General features: G+C 36.2%; 1 pseudogene; it reads left to right on the plus strand.

Annotated features, from left to right (window-relative positions):
* The first annotated feature begins 557 nt into the window (after positions 1–557).
* The window catches only part of LOC107670105 (alpha-actinin-4-like), a 49,509-nt pseudogene continuing 34,011 nt past the window's right edge, over positions 558–16,055 (plus strand).

Here is a 16,055-nt window from a genome sequence, read left to right on the forward strand (position 1 = left end):
TAGATAGATAGATAGATAGACAGACAGACGATAGATAGATAGATAGATAGATGATAGACAGACAGACAGACTTTGGTAATATATAAAATATATTTAAATATTAATCTAATATATTTCATATATAATATAGGCCTGTGTAAAATATGTAACAAAATAAATAGAAAAATCTAGTGAAATTTGGTAGAATATAAAATATATTTATATAATAAGCATTATTTTAATAATACGTACATACATTCATATACAAATGTAAGTATTAAGTATATATATATATATATATAGCTAGTGACAACAGCCACAAATTCACATTTTCAATCTAAAACTACTACCCCCTGACGAGATTAGCCTATGGCAGAAGCCCACCCCGCTCGTGGGTAGAGCTAAAATCGGATATCTTCTGCTTCGTTTAAATATTCATGAGTTTTCCGGGCCTACTACCTCCTCCTCAGTGGGAGCGGCGCGTCTCCTACTCCATTTTTGTCAGACGGGTGGAGGAACGCACTCTCGGCGGGGGGACTGTCAGTCCACGCAGCGGAACCTTCATACCGAGCGAGACTGTCAGTCCACGCAGCGGATACTTCATACCGAGCAACAAAGGTTTCGAGAGCGATTACTGCAGGCTGTTTTCTTTTGGTTTTCGTTTAGGAAGAGTCTTGACGGTGCTCTCAGGTGTCTGACATGGTAGATTATCACGCGGCGAATAATCAATCCTTATATTCAGCGGGCGGACAGCAGATCTACATGGAGCAGGAGAACGACTGGGACCGGGACCTACTGCTGGACCCGGCCTGGGAGAAACAGCAGCGGAAGGTAAGAGCTTCTGAAAGCCCGGGGGCCGCCGCAGGGGCCTGTGCGATGAGATATTTGTGCGTTTAACGCGTTTTAGTAGTCTTGTTTTCGCTAGTCTGCTTTTATACGCGCCTAGAACAGCAGCGCGCTTCGAATGTTATAATGTTTCGCGGGTTTCGAATGTTAGTGTTACAATAATGCGCGCGCGCGCGCGTGTGTGAGAGAGAGAGAGAGAGAAAGAGAGAGAGTGATACATTGTAACGGCTGAACCTGTTTTACTAGAGCGAGTTTCATTCGCTGCTGCTGCCTTTTTCCTTTTTCACCTCTGTTCTTTCTCAAAGCGACATTTAGACTACTATTTACAGCCAGACATCCGGATTTAAAATGGCAGTAGCTATATATCACCGCACGAGAGCTTAAAATAGCTGCAGAAATGCTGTTTCTGGAGTTTATCTGCTGTTCTGGAGAGAAAAGATAAGCTAAAAAGAATCAAAAATGAATGTATGAGGCGCGTTCCCGTTTTGAATGCACTCTGTGGTGTTTCTGTGGAAAACCTGATTGATAGTGAGTGTTCTAGTGTTTTATGCACATGAATTATGGCAATGAATATTGAGGAATGCTGTGGGGTTGAATGACGTTTTTGGGTGTGTGTCTTTTGGGGCAAAGACAGGCTTGACTGATTTGTATTTTTGGTGTGACAGACGGCTATTGGAGAGAGTTTGAGAAAGGAAGGTCAAAGTTTGATTGGAAAAATAATAAATTATTAACCCACCTGAGCCCTTTCAGCAAACACGCATGCACACACTAATAAATCACACACATATATATTATATATATATAACACAGTCACCGGCCTTCAGACCCATAAATGGGGCATTTATTTGAGAAAGTCAAGCGGAGGAGAATACTGTCTGAACTCTTGAGCTCTCCTCTCCCTTTTTATACTCATTGGTTACACTTGTGAAGCCAGATATCTAGAAAGCAGAGTGGCCTTCTAATATGAATTTCAGCAGCTAAAATGAATTTAAACCACATTGCAGATGTCTTTTACTATATGTCATGCATAAAATATCTTTAAATCCTGACAGATATCAGTGAGTGAGTAGTTGTCACATCTGTGTCTTTGACTGTACTAGACTGTAAACAGCACAAAAAAGTCAGGGGAGTGGCCCACACTTTTTTAGCCAATCAGAAATGCCCACCACCTTGGAGCTATCTGATTGGCTGACACATTTTTGGAATGTGGGGTTTTAGAGAGCAGGTTTGTGGTTGGGGTTGATCTAATTAGTTAAGTTTGGTATTGCATTCTACCATTCTAAGTCCTGCAAGTATGTAGTATGTATACCATGCACAGTATGCATAGTTAACTTACTACTATTGACAGAATGTGCATGGAAGACTCTATCCAACAGTGCAATTTGCATCACATTTTGACTTGACTTTCCATTTCTAGCCTCTAACGTTTTAAAATCTTTAATTTCAAAAGGTATTGTTTAGATTAAGGCTTAATTATTATAAGTGGCATAATTATAGTATGGGCCAGGACCAATGTAACCATCACAACCATGTCAAGTGCAAAATGGGTTAATACATGTTTTTTGTATGGCACAAATACTGGTGAATTGACTACTACAAACCTTATTAATCTTGTTGCGTGATTTGTTTAAATACTCTTCCCATAAATGTTGTGTCCAAAAGTGGAACTCCAAAAAATGCATATGCAACAAGGCCAGCTGCAAAATCTGTTTTCACTGTCAGTAAACCCTGACAGTAGTTTTTTGATGCCGAAAGAGGGTTTGCGATGGCACAAGCTGTTCATAATTCTGGCCCAATGAATGTAATTTCTGTACTACTAGTGGCACTAAACAGAATTGCAGAAATAATTACTGTTATCAAACAGGTTTCACACTCTGATTATCTGTTATTTACCCTTTTCTCATTTCTGTGGTTCTCAGAACCCGAAGTCATCATAGCACAGAAATTAATTAATTATATTAAATGATAATTTTTTTTAATCTTTACAAAAGAGGAAGAAATATTGAGAGATTGAGACATTGGTCAGAAGAGTCAAAATTGCTGCCATTCCCTCAGCCATTTATTAGACTTAACTTGTTTTCTGTAATTGAATCCCAAAGTAATATTACACAAGTGTAGTGTTATAAATGTACATAAAATTGTTTCTAAAAGCTAAAATAAATGTAAATAACTGTTGAAACGTACTCATTAGGGCTGTCAAAAAAAATTAGAATTTCGAATATTCGTCGAATTTAAAATAAAAATCCACATTCGAATGCAAAAATGTCGCTTTTGAATTTTAGGTGTGCGTCTGGCAGCCTTATCAGTGGTGCACAAGTTGCGATGATGTAAGTGTCGTTGAATTGTAATGTTTTTGTTAGCCTATCCAGTTGAAGCCACTAGATGCGGCGCTGCTGCGTTGTTCATTAAAAATATTGTGGAAAAAGAGAACATCAATGCGGAGAAGATCTTGTTTACATCAAAACTGAAACCAAGCCATTCACACAGAACACATATTTCGCGCATTTTCTAGACGGACATCTATCACCGTTGCACTCGCAGTCGCATCTCACACAAAGGAGCCGCATGTTTAGAAAGCCATGTAAAATTAATGCAAGTTTAACTTTGAAAAAAACATATATCGAGACTTAATGGTGGGTTTTTTTCCCCATCCCACTGCATCTCATGTTTTTAAATGAAAAATGTACTCTGTGATTGGTTTTTCACCCTTTGTATTAAACTATGCATACGTACATGATGCTGTTTTGTTTATAGTTGTTTAAGTAACTTAATGAATTATAATTGGTTTATAAACATTATTTTAAACATTATGCACTTTTTTCACAGATAGTCATGTTATCTTATGCTTTGAATAAATGTGCATTAGTAATATTTTCCTCTATGCGCCCTCTTGTGGCCTCCGGAGAGATGCCAAAAGCTTTTCTTCACCCTAACTGAAATTATGCATTTTAAATTCGAATATTATTAGAATTTTGATAATATTTAAGTACAAAATTCGAATTTAGTTTTTCAGCCATTTTGACAGCCCTAGTACTCATAATGTGTAAAAAGGGTCCATTGCAGTTCTGTTTGCTGCCACTAGTTGCACAGGAATGGCACACTTTTCCTATACGAACAATGAGTTTATGCAAGATCTTCACAAGTCTGCATGTTTCTAGGTCTATAGTTTAGTGAATGTCCCTCCAATCTCGACTCGACATTAGACTTGTGCCGGTATTCGGTCATGCGATACATCACGGTAATGAATATGCACTATATTGTTATCGTGGGCACTTCTAAATACCGTGAATAATTATATATTACAAATTATTCCGAATTTTGAATGCATACTGTATTATGACAGCACTTTTTTTAAAACTAAATTTCAATATCGTCATAATACCGCGTACCGTGATAAAAGCATTAGCAATTATTCGCAACATGAAAATTTGATACCAGCATATCCCTACTCGCCATTGGTCGTAAAATTATGTTTCAGCTCTGGAATTTCTATTGCGTGTTTGTGAGGATGAATATTACACACAGACCGAAGTTCACTACTGATTACCAATCCAACGCATCCTTGTTAAAACCCCACGCTGAGTTTCATTACGGTCTCCACGCACCGTTGCCTGTTTCCGCTCGACCGAAACAAGGTGTGTGGAATTATACTGAAGTCATCCCCTTATCCGTGACAGATGTGAAATTACTCCTCGACAAATGCCAAACGCCCTATGACCGGCTAAGACTTGCCTCTCCGCTCCACCCAAAATGTCTGAAAGTTCATTGAAGTGTTTCATTCTCTATTGAACAGCCTGTTTAGGAGTTACAAAGCTGGGCAGATATGAATTGAAATAAGATAGTGATTTAACCGGCTTTGTTCTTGTTGTGTAGATAAGCACGTATAAATCCAGTAGTGCTTGATAAGAAAGACGTCTGGAAGCCAAAAACACAACCTTATGCCCTACAGGACTGCAAAGATACGTTGCTAGAGTGTATTTTGCTGCAAATGTTTTCTAGATGATAACTTCATATGTACTACATCTGCGATTGGTTGAGAACTTTAAGGAAGTTTCTGGTAGTAATACCATGGAAGTTTATATCACAGAGATTTCTTTCCTTCAATTTATCTTGACTTCTGTATAGTTTCCAACAATTTCCAGTAGTCTTTTCTATTCCTGTATTGCCATCAAACACTTCCAGATGTTTATGATGAGCATAGCTGTCAGTTGTATATTATAACCAGATGTTTTGACTCTAAATTCTGACAGGGTTATTTAGTTAACTAAAAAGGAACCCAAAAAAACCTTAAAATAAATTACTTAAAATAAATGTTTACTAAAATAAAATACAAAAACAAAATTTTTCTTATTTTTATAACTACTACAACTAAAGGAAATATTAAAAATAAAATCAATATAACATTTAAAAAAATATATAAAATAATTCAAACTAATAATAAAAACTATTACAATTGCTAATTGATACTAAAATGGCACTGAATATTGTTAAACTACATTCTAATCTGCCACGAAATTGTCATGTTGCTTAGCAACAGTAACAGACTATAATACTCGGTACAATAAATGTTTATTGTAACTATTATTATTATTATTATTTAGTGCTGTCAAACGATTAATCGCGATTAATCGCATCCATTATAAAAGTTGTTGTTTACATGATATATATGTGTGTACTGTGTATAATTATGTATATATAAAGACACACACATATACTTTGCATATATTTTGAAAGTATTTACATGTATATATTTATATAAATTATGTCATATATAAATACATTTCATATATAAACGTAACATATTTTTCTTAAATCTATTAGTGCATGTGTGTGTATTTATATATGCATAATAAATATACACAGTACACACACATATATTATGTAAACAAAAACTTTTATAATGGATGCGATTAATCGCGATTAATCGTTTGACAGCACTATGATTATTATTTAAATAAATAAATGTAACTGCAAATATAAATGGTCTTTTATTACATTGAAGTTGCCATCAAAATAATAAACCACTCAAGGCTGTGTGTTTTAGTGATTTTTACCACAGTTGAAGACTTAAGGATATAGGATTTAGATCCCTTACATGTAATAAATTCACTGTAATGCACAGACTCAGGTGCACCGTTAGGGGTAACAAAATAAAAATAACCAATAACGCAGGCCAAATAAAAACCTGCTTGAGGGTGTTTGGTAGCGAGTTTGGCTCTGTATAAAGGTCTCTCTCTCTCTCTATCTTTGTATTTCATCATGTGTGTTTAAAGTGTTACAGGACTGAAGCGATCACAGCAGCAAGTGTAATCGAATCGCATGCTTCTAGAATGTACATCGACCAGACTGCAGACTAAACTAGACTCGAGCTACTGATCCAGAGGTCGTTCCTCAATAAAACAGTGGGATTCATTCTCAAAAGTTCAACACATTGGCTCCGTTCCAAAACCTAGTGAGTTGCTGTGCTGTCTACTGGCTAAAAAGACAGTTCTCTTCTCAGGCAACATTTTAACTGAAAGGTAACCTCCACAAAAAGGTAACCTAATAAATGACACATTTTGGAGCGCTCTACAAAGGTTGCAGCACGTACAAAAAAAGTGTCTTACAAATGCACTGCACAAAGTTGTAAATAAGGAGTATTGGACTCTTTCAGTCACATCAAAGTTTAATTCAGTGTTAATTGTCATTTCTTTGTAATTATTTCTGAAATTTAATTGCAATTTATGAGTGAAATAGTTTCAAAGTAAATGCTACACCAAATATTTTTTCAATCTCGACTCAATTGATTTAGTGTTTGCATTATCTTGTCCTTAAATTAACAATTAGGTAGTAGTGCTGGGTGGTATACCGGTTCATACCGAATACCGGTTTTTATTTTTGTTATGATATGAATTTTGAAAATACCGCAATACCGGTATATGTCACTTAAACAACGTTCGGAACGCGACACTGTTTGAAAGGGGTGTTGCACTGTGGTGAGGGAACAGCTGTATGTGTTACTAAGCGTGAAAGTTCCGAAACTGAAGCTGTAGAACTAATAGAACGTGATGACACAGAAGAACTCATCCACAATATCCACATTGACCGCCACAAATATCCACCGCTCCCTGCCATCAGCTCCCGCGTCTCACACACACGAGTGTGACTTTAGCACTAGATTTAGCAACTTTCAGACCCTTTTAGCGGCTTTTTTCCATAGAATATTCATACTGACAAACCTAGCGACTTTTTTGTATAAGCCTTAGCTATGGTTCAGTTGGACAATTTCGCCAGTGCTGTCCCGCGAGCACGAGGTCTGACTTTACCGGAGAAGTGTCAGCTCTCTCGGCGTCTGTTCTGCGCAGTGAGCGGCAGAGAAGCAGCGAATTCAGTTGGTCAATAAATGAGTACAAAACAGACTGATTGTTTGGAATTATAAATATGAGCGTAGCTCGTCTGTTAATATCACATGCATTTTTTTTGTTTGTTGTTTTTTTTAGTTCGTTACTCAGACGCAGGCAGTGCGCTGCATGAGACAAAAAAGTAATATAGCCAAAACAACCGCATAGCCGCTCTTTAGTGTAGATGCATGTTGATTTTATCAGACGATGCCGCGATTATAAATGAGAGTGACTCCTGGTTAACATGTATTAAAAGGGGTCGTGTTTAGTCAATATTTAGTGTGGTATTTTTTGACAATATTCACTCATCATGACAGTAAAATAGGGCATTCTAAGTCAATATACTGCAGTATTTCCTCTCTCAATCAGTAGAAAATATGGTTAACACCCGGTCATGCATGAAAAAAAAAAATACCGTCTTGTACTGTGAAACCGGTATAATTTTGAAAAATACCGTGATATAAATTTTTGGTCATACCGCTCAGCACTATTAGGTAGTATAAAAATGCACAACACAATATTGGGTAAAATAGTCAATTTGTAGTAAGAGTGAACTTTTTGTTGCTTAGTTTTGGTATTGCATGAAAGAATATTTATAATCATAATTAATAATTAATGTATAATTCAAGTTGTCAAGTCATTTTTTTATGCATTTCACGTGACGTTTCATAGATAAGAAATCTGTTTAAAGGTGCCATAGAATGGAAAACTGTATTTACCTTGGCATAGTTGAATAATAACAGTTCTGTACATAGAAATGACATACGGTGAGCCTCAAACACCATTTTTTCCTCCTCCTTATGTAAATCTCGTGCATGCAAAAGACCACTGAAAAATAGGGTCTGTATTCAGAAAGGCACGGAAAACAAATAACACGTTTTAATAAAATAACGCAGCCACTAAAGGGACATGTTAGCTGCTTACTAGCGGTAGCCTGTTACATTACAGTACATAAGATTTCACTTACCACATAAACAGAGTAAGGCGAGATGACTGAGGATGATGGCGAATGATTTACAGATCCTGAGCACCACTGACAAGCATCTGATCTTGTAAAATGAGTGGTAAGTACTGCCGCTGTAGTTTACACAGAGCACGTGCGATCACAAATCTCGAAAGTGAAAGTAAAAAGCGATCGTGCATTCGAAAGCAGTTTCAATGGCCTGCATATTAATAGCGGCTCCCTGATGCCCGCATTTTATATACAGTATAATTACCCAACAATATAACTGCGAGATAGAGATCAGAGAACAATTTAAAATATTGTATCAATGCATTCTATGGCACCTTTACTAAATGCATTCGGCAGCTAAATGTGACTGGGGTCTGCAGGGTCCAAAGAAGAGAGCACAACTTTATGTTTGATTATTTGTGGCTGTTGGCTGTGTTTGGTGTGCCAGACGGTGTCTTGCGGTATCGCAGTAGTCTTGTCTCAGGGTCGTGCCGCTCAGTGACTGCGTGAGTCAGTGTGTTTAGATGTGTTTGATTGGACTCATTGATTGTGTTTAGTGAGAGTGCAGTTTCTATCTGGACTGTGTCCCGTCCACCGCTTCTGAAGGGAGTCCCAGTATGCATTGCCACAAACTTGTTAAAAAATTAATCAAGGATAGAGTTTGAGTTGAGAAATGACAATTGCAATTACAGTCAAAACAGAAATGCATCAATCTAATTTGAAATGAACTATTTGAGTGATGAGGTATTTTTGTAGGCCAATCCTGAAGTTTGCATCACTTTGGTTTCTTCAACAAAAAAAACAATAGAATTTTTCTGTTGGCTTTTGGATTTTTGCAGAAAGTAAGCTCTGTGACTGACAAAAGTTTGATTCTTACACGTTTAGTTTATGATAATGACAAATGTACACGATTTCAAGCCTTAAAACAATCATCAGACCTAAATGTCAGTCCTTATTTAAAAACATTTTCCCTGAAAGTTTGAATAGTTTGCAAGAGCACAATTAAACAGTAAAATAAACTGTAAAAGCAACTAGAGAGTAGATGAGTTCACCAGTTCAGTGTGATTTAATGTTTTTAATGTAACCTTTATCAATGGCCTTTTTCAAGACAAGCTTTAAAAAAATCACAAGTTGCACTAATGCATTTTATCTCTTAGTTTTAGGCATTTCACTAAAACACATTGACTTCAGGTTGATGAAACCAGATGTCTAATATCTAGAACAAAGCTTTTACTGAAGGAGTTTTGTAGGTTTTTCTGTGCAACTGTGTATAAAGAAATGCTTTTTGTTATAACTACATATGCAAATGTTGCATCAGTGAAGCTGACAGCAAAACTACAGCAGCATTTAGGAGTCAGTTATTTATGCCAGAAGCCGGAACTGAATGTGTGAAATGCAGAAATTGTGACCGTCTCAATTGAAAATGTGCAGTTTAACACTCGCTCTTTCGCTGATATTTCATTTGCATTTAGTGTGACCATTTCTCTGTTGTGGTTTACTCTCAAGAGCATCACCAAACAGGCAGTTAACTTATTTTTGTCCCTATAAGCGTTTCACGCCATGTTGTTTTGCAGCTAACAAGATGTGTGGTGCAGAAGCGCGATTGAGCATATATGTGTGAGTTCCTGTTAAATTAGGCCTGAGTGCGCGTTTGCGCTCATTATTAGTTAGAAGGATGCTTGTGAGGATGCGTGTTGAAAACAAAAAAGTGCACGAGTGTCATGTTTTGTTTTCCTAAGGTGTTTTTCCATGCACTGTAACTGTGTTTCTGCTGCATGCTAGAGTTAGTCGATCTCATGGGAGAACGTCTGGACTTGATGTCAGAGTTAATGGATGGCAGATGCAGGTATTGATATTTGGCACTGAGTGTCTTACGATGATGGTCAAACCTTGAATGCATCTTTTCCCAGAGCGCAGCTTTGACCACTAAATGACTGAAAGAAAGGCTGAGCGTGAGTCACGGCATGCTGGGAAAACTGCGGTTACTGTGCACTAATCCAATTTTGGATTGTTCTAGTGGGTGTTTGGACGTGATTCAGGTGTGTCCCAGTGAAAACAGCGAGTGGGAGTGGACTGAGATAAAGGCAGTCACGCTAAGAGGCATTATGAGGTCACAGGGGGTGTTGCGTCACCTGACCTACTTCAGTCCCGCCCAGCCACAGAAACTCCACCACAGAAATGCCTCAGAACACTTTACTGTAATACAAGGGTACATTTCTTTGTTAGACCATTACCGGAGCCTCTGTCAAACTGTTGGTTGTCTTCATATTTTATCACTGACGTGATGTCTGATATTGAGTGTAAACAGCAAGGATATTAAAATAACTAACGATTTCTGGGTACAATGGATACAGTTCTGCTTAATTTTGTGATATTATTAACTGTAATTTTCAAAGAACAGCTCTGCTCTCGGAAACCATTTTCACTGGTTTTCATGACGAGTCAGAAAAATATCAGAAAAAGATTGCAATTTCCTATTATTATTATTGTTATAAATATTATTATTTCAGGTGACCGCATAGTATTAGTATTATATTTATATATAATGTATTTGATAGTTATTTATTATTATTTTTAAGTGAGCTTTAATTATTATTAAAATTATTTATATTTTGAAATTATTAATTTATAGTAGAATTATTATATTACTGTATCAATCGTTTATTTGATCTCTATTAAGTGAGCTGTAATTAATTTTTAATTATTACTAAAATAATTTATATTTGATCCATATTTTAAAGTTATTAATTTATAGTAGTACTTAGTGTTGTCACGGTACCAAAATTTCAGTATTCGGTACCGATACCAGTGAAAATCCACGGTTCTCGGTACCAATTTCGGTACCAAAGCAAAACACAAAAACATGCTAATTGAACAACATTTTTATGAATAACGTTAAACAAAAATTAAATGTACAAAACCAATGCCATTCTTTATACTTATTTAAAAGTGTTTTTCCACAAGTAATAAAAGTATGAAAAAAGTAAACAAGTTTAACTTGGTACCGAAATACCGGGTCTTTTGACAACACTAGTAGTACTATTATATTTATATAAATCATGACTTTTATTTTTCAAGTGAGCTGATTGATTTTAAAATGATAATTTTAACAATAATCTTAAAACACTGCAGCTCAAAATATATAATTGTAAATAAATTAGAATACAAAATATATAAATTAAACAAAAATAAAAACCATTAGAAAAAATCTAAAGCTTTTATTAATATTATGTAATTTATTAGTCATTTATTAATCTTAATTGTATGTATATTTTTATTAGTATTGTTCATTATGTTGGTTTGTTAAAAAAAAAAACACTATGATTTCCAGGCATGGAAAAGTAGTGGAAATTTCTATGGAGGGTGTCATGTTTCTATAGAGAGTAATATGTTGTTAGCTAACAAGGGAAACAGCTCTGTCTTCGTCCTCGGGGAGCGTGTTTACTTACAAAGCATTGAGACTCAAATTGCAAGACCTTTCTTGTCGCATTGGACACGTTTGTGGACAATAACTCTAGTTTTTAAAACTATTCATTCTAGGGCTGCACGATAAATCGCATGCGATATTTAACGCGCATCTTATCAGTAAAGACGGTTCTGTAATCAGCGGTAAATCTCCATCACCTGCGGGCTTTCACATTGAGCAGCATTAACTACACAGAGCCGTTGTTCACTGACGAGCTGCGCAAAACCACGTTCATATTCGTGCAATTTTTTGCGCTGCTCGTCAGTGAACAACGGCTCTGTGTAGTTAATGCTGCTCAATGTGAAAGCCCGCAGGTGATGGAGATTTACCGCTGATTACAGAACCGGCTTTCTGACAAGATGCGCGTTAAATATCGCATGCGATTAATCGTGCAGCCCTAATTAATTCCAAGAATTGGTACCTGTATAAAATGATTTAAAAACATCATCACTTTACCAACAATCACAAATAAATGAAAAGGTCATGAGAATTAATTTGTCAGGAAGTGTGGGAAAATAAAGTTCAGTCTGCTTCCTGTTTTACATCCTGGTGGTCTTTGTGATGTTCATGTGTTGTTGGCGGTGGGCTCAGAAAGGCTGTGCCTGCAATTACACGGCTGTTGTTGAGGCTGGAGTCGTGTTCGGCTCAGTGTCTGTAGAAGAGGAAGTGTCAGGAACTGATCCAGCCCAAATCTCCCGATGCCAGTCATCCTGCTGGACATCAGAGACATTCTTGCTCTGTCCGTCACTGTGGGCAGGTCATCATGCTGCTGAGTCACACTCTCATGCTTCGTCAATTCAGATGTCATTCGGTCAGTAATCTGTGATTAACTGTGACCTTTGATTTGTCACTTTTTATTGATTGCCATAAAGTTTGTTGAGGGATTCTTCTAACAGTCAAAAATGGGTCAAATTTCACCCAAATATCAAAAGAAAAAAATGAAAAAGAAAATGAAGCATATTTTAGGATCATTTCATGACTGTAAAGCACATTTAACCCCAAATTCTCTTTATTGTAATAAAAAGAGATGCATTTACATTTGAGCCATGTTTTCATGACATTCACTCAGTTTTGAATTGTTCTTGTTGATTGCACTCCAAATTCACACTGTCAAAGACATGTCCGGGTCAAATTTCACTCAAAAAATCAAAATAAAACAATTGTTTTTGCTTAAAGGAGATGAAGATGAGATTTAGTTTCATGACTGAATCAGATGTTTTTTTCGTCTCCAATTTCTCTTGAATGTAATCCAAAAAAGTAAAATGCATTTACATTTAAATCTTTTCTTAGACGCCTTGCGGAAGCTGTGTGATCAGTAAAAATCCATTATTTTATTTTATTTTATTTTATTATCTTATTTTATGTTTTATTTTATTTTATTGCTGACTGCTTGCTTGCTTGAAGGAATTTAGGAATGCCTATTTTTAGGACTGCTGTATTTTTGTTTCAGTTCTCTTTACTATAATGCAAAAAGTAAAATGCATTTACATTTAAATCTTTTCTTACACGCCTTGCGGAAGCTGTGTGATCAGTAAAAATCCATTTTATTTTATTTTATTTTATTTTATTGCTGACTGCTTGCTTGCTTGAAGGAATTTAGGAATGCCTATTTTCAGGACTGTTGTATTCTTGTTTCAGTTCTCTTTACTATAATGCAAATAACAGACTCAAAATAAAACTTTTTTTTATTATTTTGCTTAAAGGAAGTGAAGCCTCTTATTTTTAGGACCACTGCGGTTTTCTTCCATGACTGGGAAGCACATTACTGTAGTTACTGTAATGTAAAACAAGATTTAATCTTGTATGCATGTTTTTTTTACATGCATTCTTGTATGTACTAGCTTTACGGTCAGTAAAAATACATAAATTAACGCCTTATAAATACCCATATGAGGTTAAAAATTGCAGTGGTCATAAAATAGGCTTAATTTTCTTTATGCAGTTTTCTGGGGAGGCTGAAATGTGAGCTGTACATGAGATTCACTCAATTTTGAATTGTTCTTGGTTTTGTTTATATGAAGTTTCTGTAGTTTGTAAGGATTCACTGTTGCTTGTCCTTGCATGCTGAAGCCTCTTGGGTCCTGGCCAGGACTTTCTCTGTGTGTATAATGTCCTCTGGAGCACTGAAAGCTCTTAAGTGCGGCGGCTCAGACAAAAGATTGACCTCTAAGAGGATTAGAGCCTGCCTTCACCTAGATTCCCATCTGAACCATACGCTTTTTGTATCACAGATGCTTTGATTCTTTGATTCCATCCTTTGTTTGCTTGTGTGGATCCTGAAGGGCTGTTACTGTAAACTCTTGATCAGACATTCCTGTTCTTTTAAACTATGTTTGGCGAGGGGTACATTTATAGTGTGGTTACCCGTCATAAAAGATGAATACACCAGCAATAAAGCCTGTTTAACGGGTGGGCTGTTGCCCCGAGGGCGTCATAATCTAGTGTGATTGTGTCTCGCTAGTATCGTAAAACCAGACTTTTGACTATCGCCGTAGATTCTGGTCCACTTTGCAGATGATTCTGGTCAGGGCCTGTCTGCTTACGACAGGAAGAGACCTGACATGTAAAACGAGCAACAAGAATTCATTTAGTTTTTATGTGAGCAGGTGAAACGGAAGAGGATGATACTGCAGTAATAGACTAATAAGACATCAAATAAAGCCATGCCAGTCTGCTTCAACAGATGAACAGATAATGTGTGCGTTAGTGATGCACGGATGGCGGTTAAATCTGCGGGCGCTGCGGATAATCCGCGGATCGGGTGGGTCGGGTAATAAAAAAATGCATTCTGATTATTTGCGGGTGGGTCGCGGGTGGATAAAATAAATCATTAATGATGCAAGTATTAACTACATTTTCTAAATTATGAACGTGTTTTAAATAGGCTACAGAAATTGAATAAACTGTAAATTAACATTAAAAGTTATTCAACAAAACATTATTTAGTCAAGAGCAGTAAGTTTTGTTGTTTGATTAACTTTAATAAAAGACGGCACAGCTAGGCTGCTGTCACAAGACCTATTTCACGGATCCAATACTGATACTCATGCGTTTTATTTTGCAACTGTTTACATTAACTTAAGACAAAACCGACAGTACTTTCTCAATTTGGTACTCGCAGTACGTGCTTTGGATGTGACTGTGAGCGCACGCGCCTCTGGAGAGCGCGAGTACCGAATGGCTTAAAAAGACGTGAAAATAATACATTTTTGTGATGATGCAACAATGACCGATCAGGCAATTGACAATTCTGTCGACTGTCCTGAAACGCGAGCTGAAGTCTTCTATCGCAGTGTGCAGCAGCTCTAGATGCATCGATATGAAACGAAAGTCAAAGAGAGAAGACCCGGTACAGCTGACTCACTCACGCTGTTTTCATCTGATGGTTTGTGTGGATTTATTTACTCATCTAACCTACACGCTATATTGAATAAAGGTTTTGCAGTAATTTCCCTCATTTTAAAGTCGAAAGCTGCGGGAATGAGTAATGCGATGTATGCGCAATCCCGCAACGAAATTCAGGATCTGATTAAACATAATTCTATTATACAGAGAATTGTGAAATAGATTTTCATGACTTTTCAAAAACTTTTGAGTTTATTTATTTTTACAAAACTTTCTAGGCCTGGAAATTGCTGTTCAATGACTTTTCCAGGTTTTTTATGACCGTACGAACCCTAATGTGATGATCGGGTGCGGGTCGGGTGCGGTTATCTAAATCAGACAAAAATACAGGTGCGGGCGGTTGGCGGGGGGATAATTTATTTGAAGCTGCGGATTCGGGTGACGTTTTAGCTCATCCGCGCATCACTAGTGTGCATCTTAGGGGCACGGTTCTCATGGTTTTATCAAACATGGTAATATTAGAGAACTTTACAATTGTGATTTTAATAATTTTATTTCAAATATTTTGTATTTCTTAATTTCTTTCTAGTAATGTTTAAATTTGTTTTAGTTCATTTAATGTTTATTTAAAATGTTAAATATTTGCATTTTTATTATTTTTGATTATTGTTTGTTTTACTATTGCTGTTATGTATATTTTATAGTAATAATTTTATATATTTCACTATGAAATCATATGATATGTGTATTTATTTTTTTGTGCAATCACTATGATTTAAGTTTTTATATCAATTTTGTCCTTGTGCAGATATCAGACACAATTGGGAAAATCAAATTCATTATGAAATTTGAAACAATTTGGTTCAGTTTGAATTTAAAATGATTTCCTTTTTAATATTTTTGAGAATATGCTGAAATCACAAAAGCATATTAATGTGTATATTATAGGTGATCAAATGTGATGTTTGAAAGAAAAAACATGCAGTAGTTATTCTAAAGCACAGAGAAGTACTTTGTCAGCCGTTTTGCACAAATATGGCCGTTTAGCTCAGGAAGTCTATAAACCGTGAACTTTGACCCCTGCGAC

Source organism: Sinocyclocheilus anshuiensis, unplaced genomic scaffold, assembly GCF_001515605.1.
Source record: "Sinocyclocheilus anshuiensis isolate Anshui unplaced genomic scaffold, SAMN03320099.WGS_v1.1 scaffold48, whole genome shotgun sequence".
Classification (NCBI taxonomy): Eukaryota; Metazoa; Chordata; class Actinopteri; order Cypriniformes; family Cyprinidae; genus Sinocyclocheilus; species Sinocyclocheilus anshuiensis.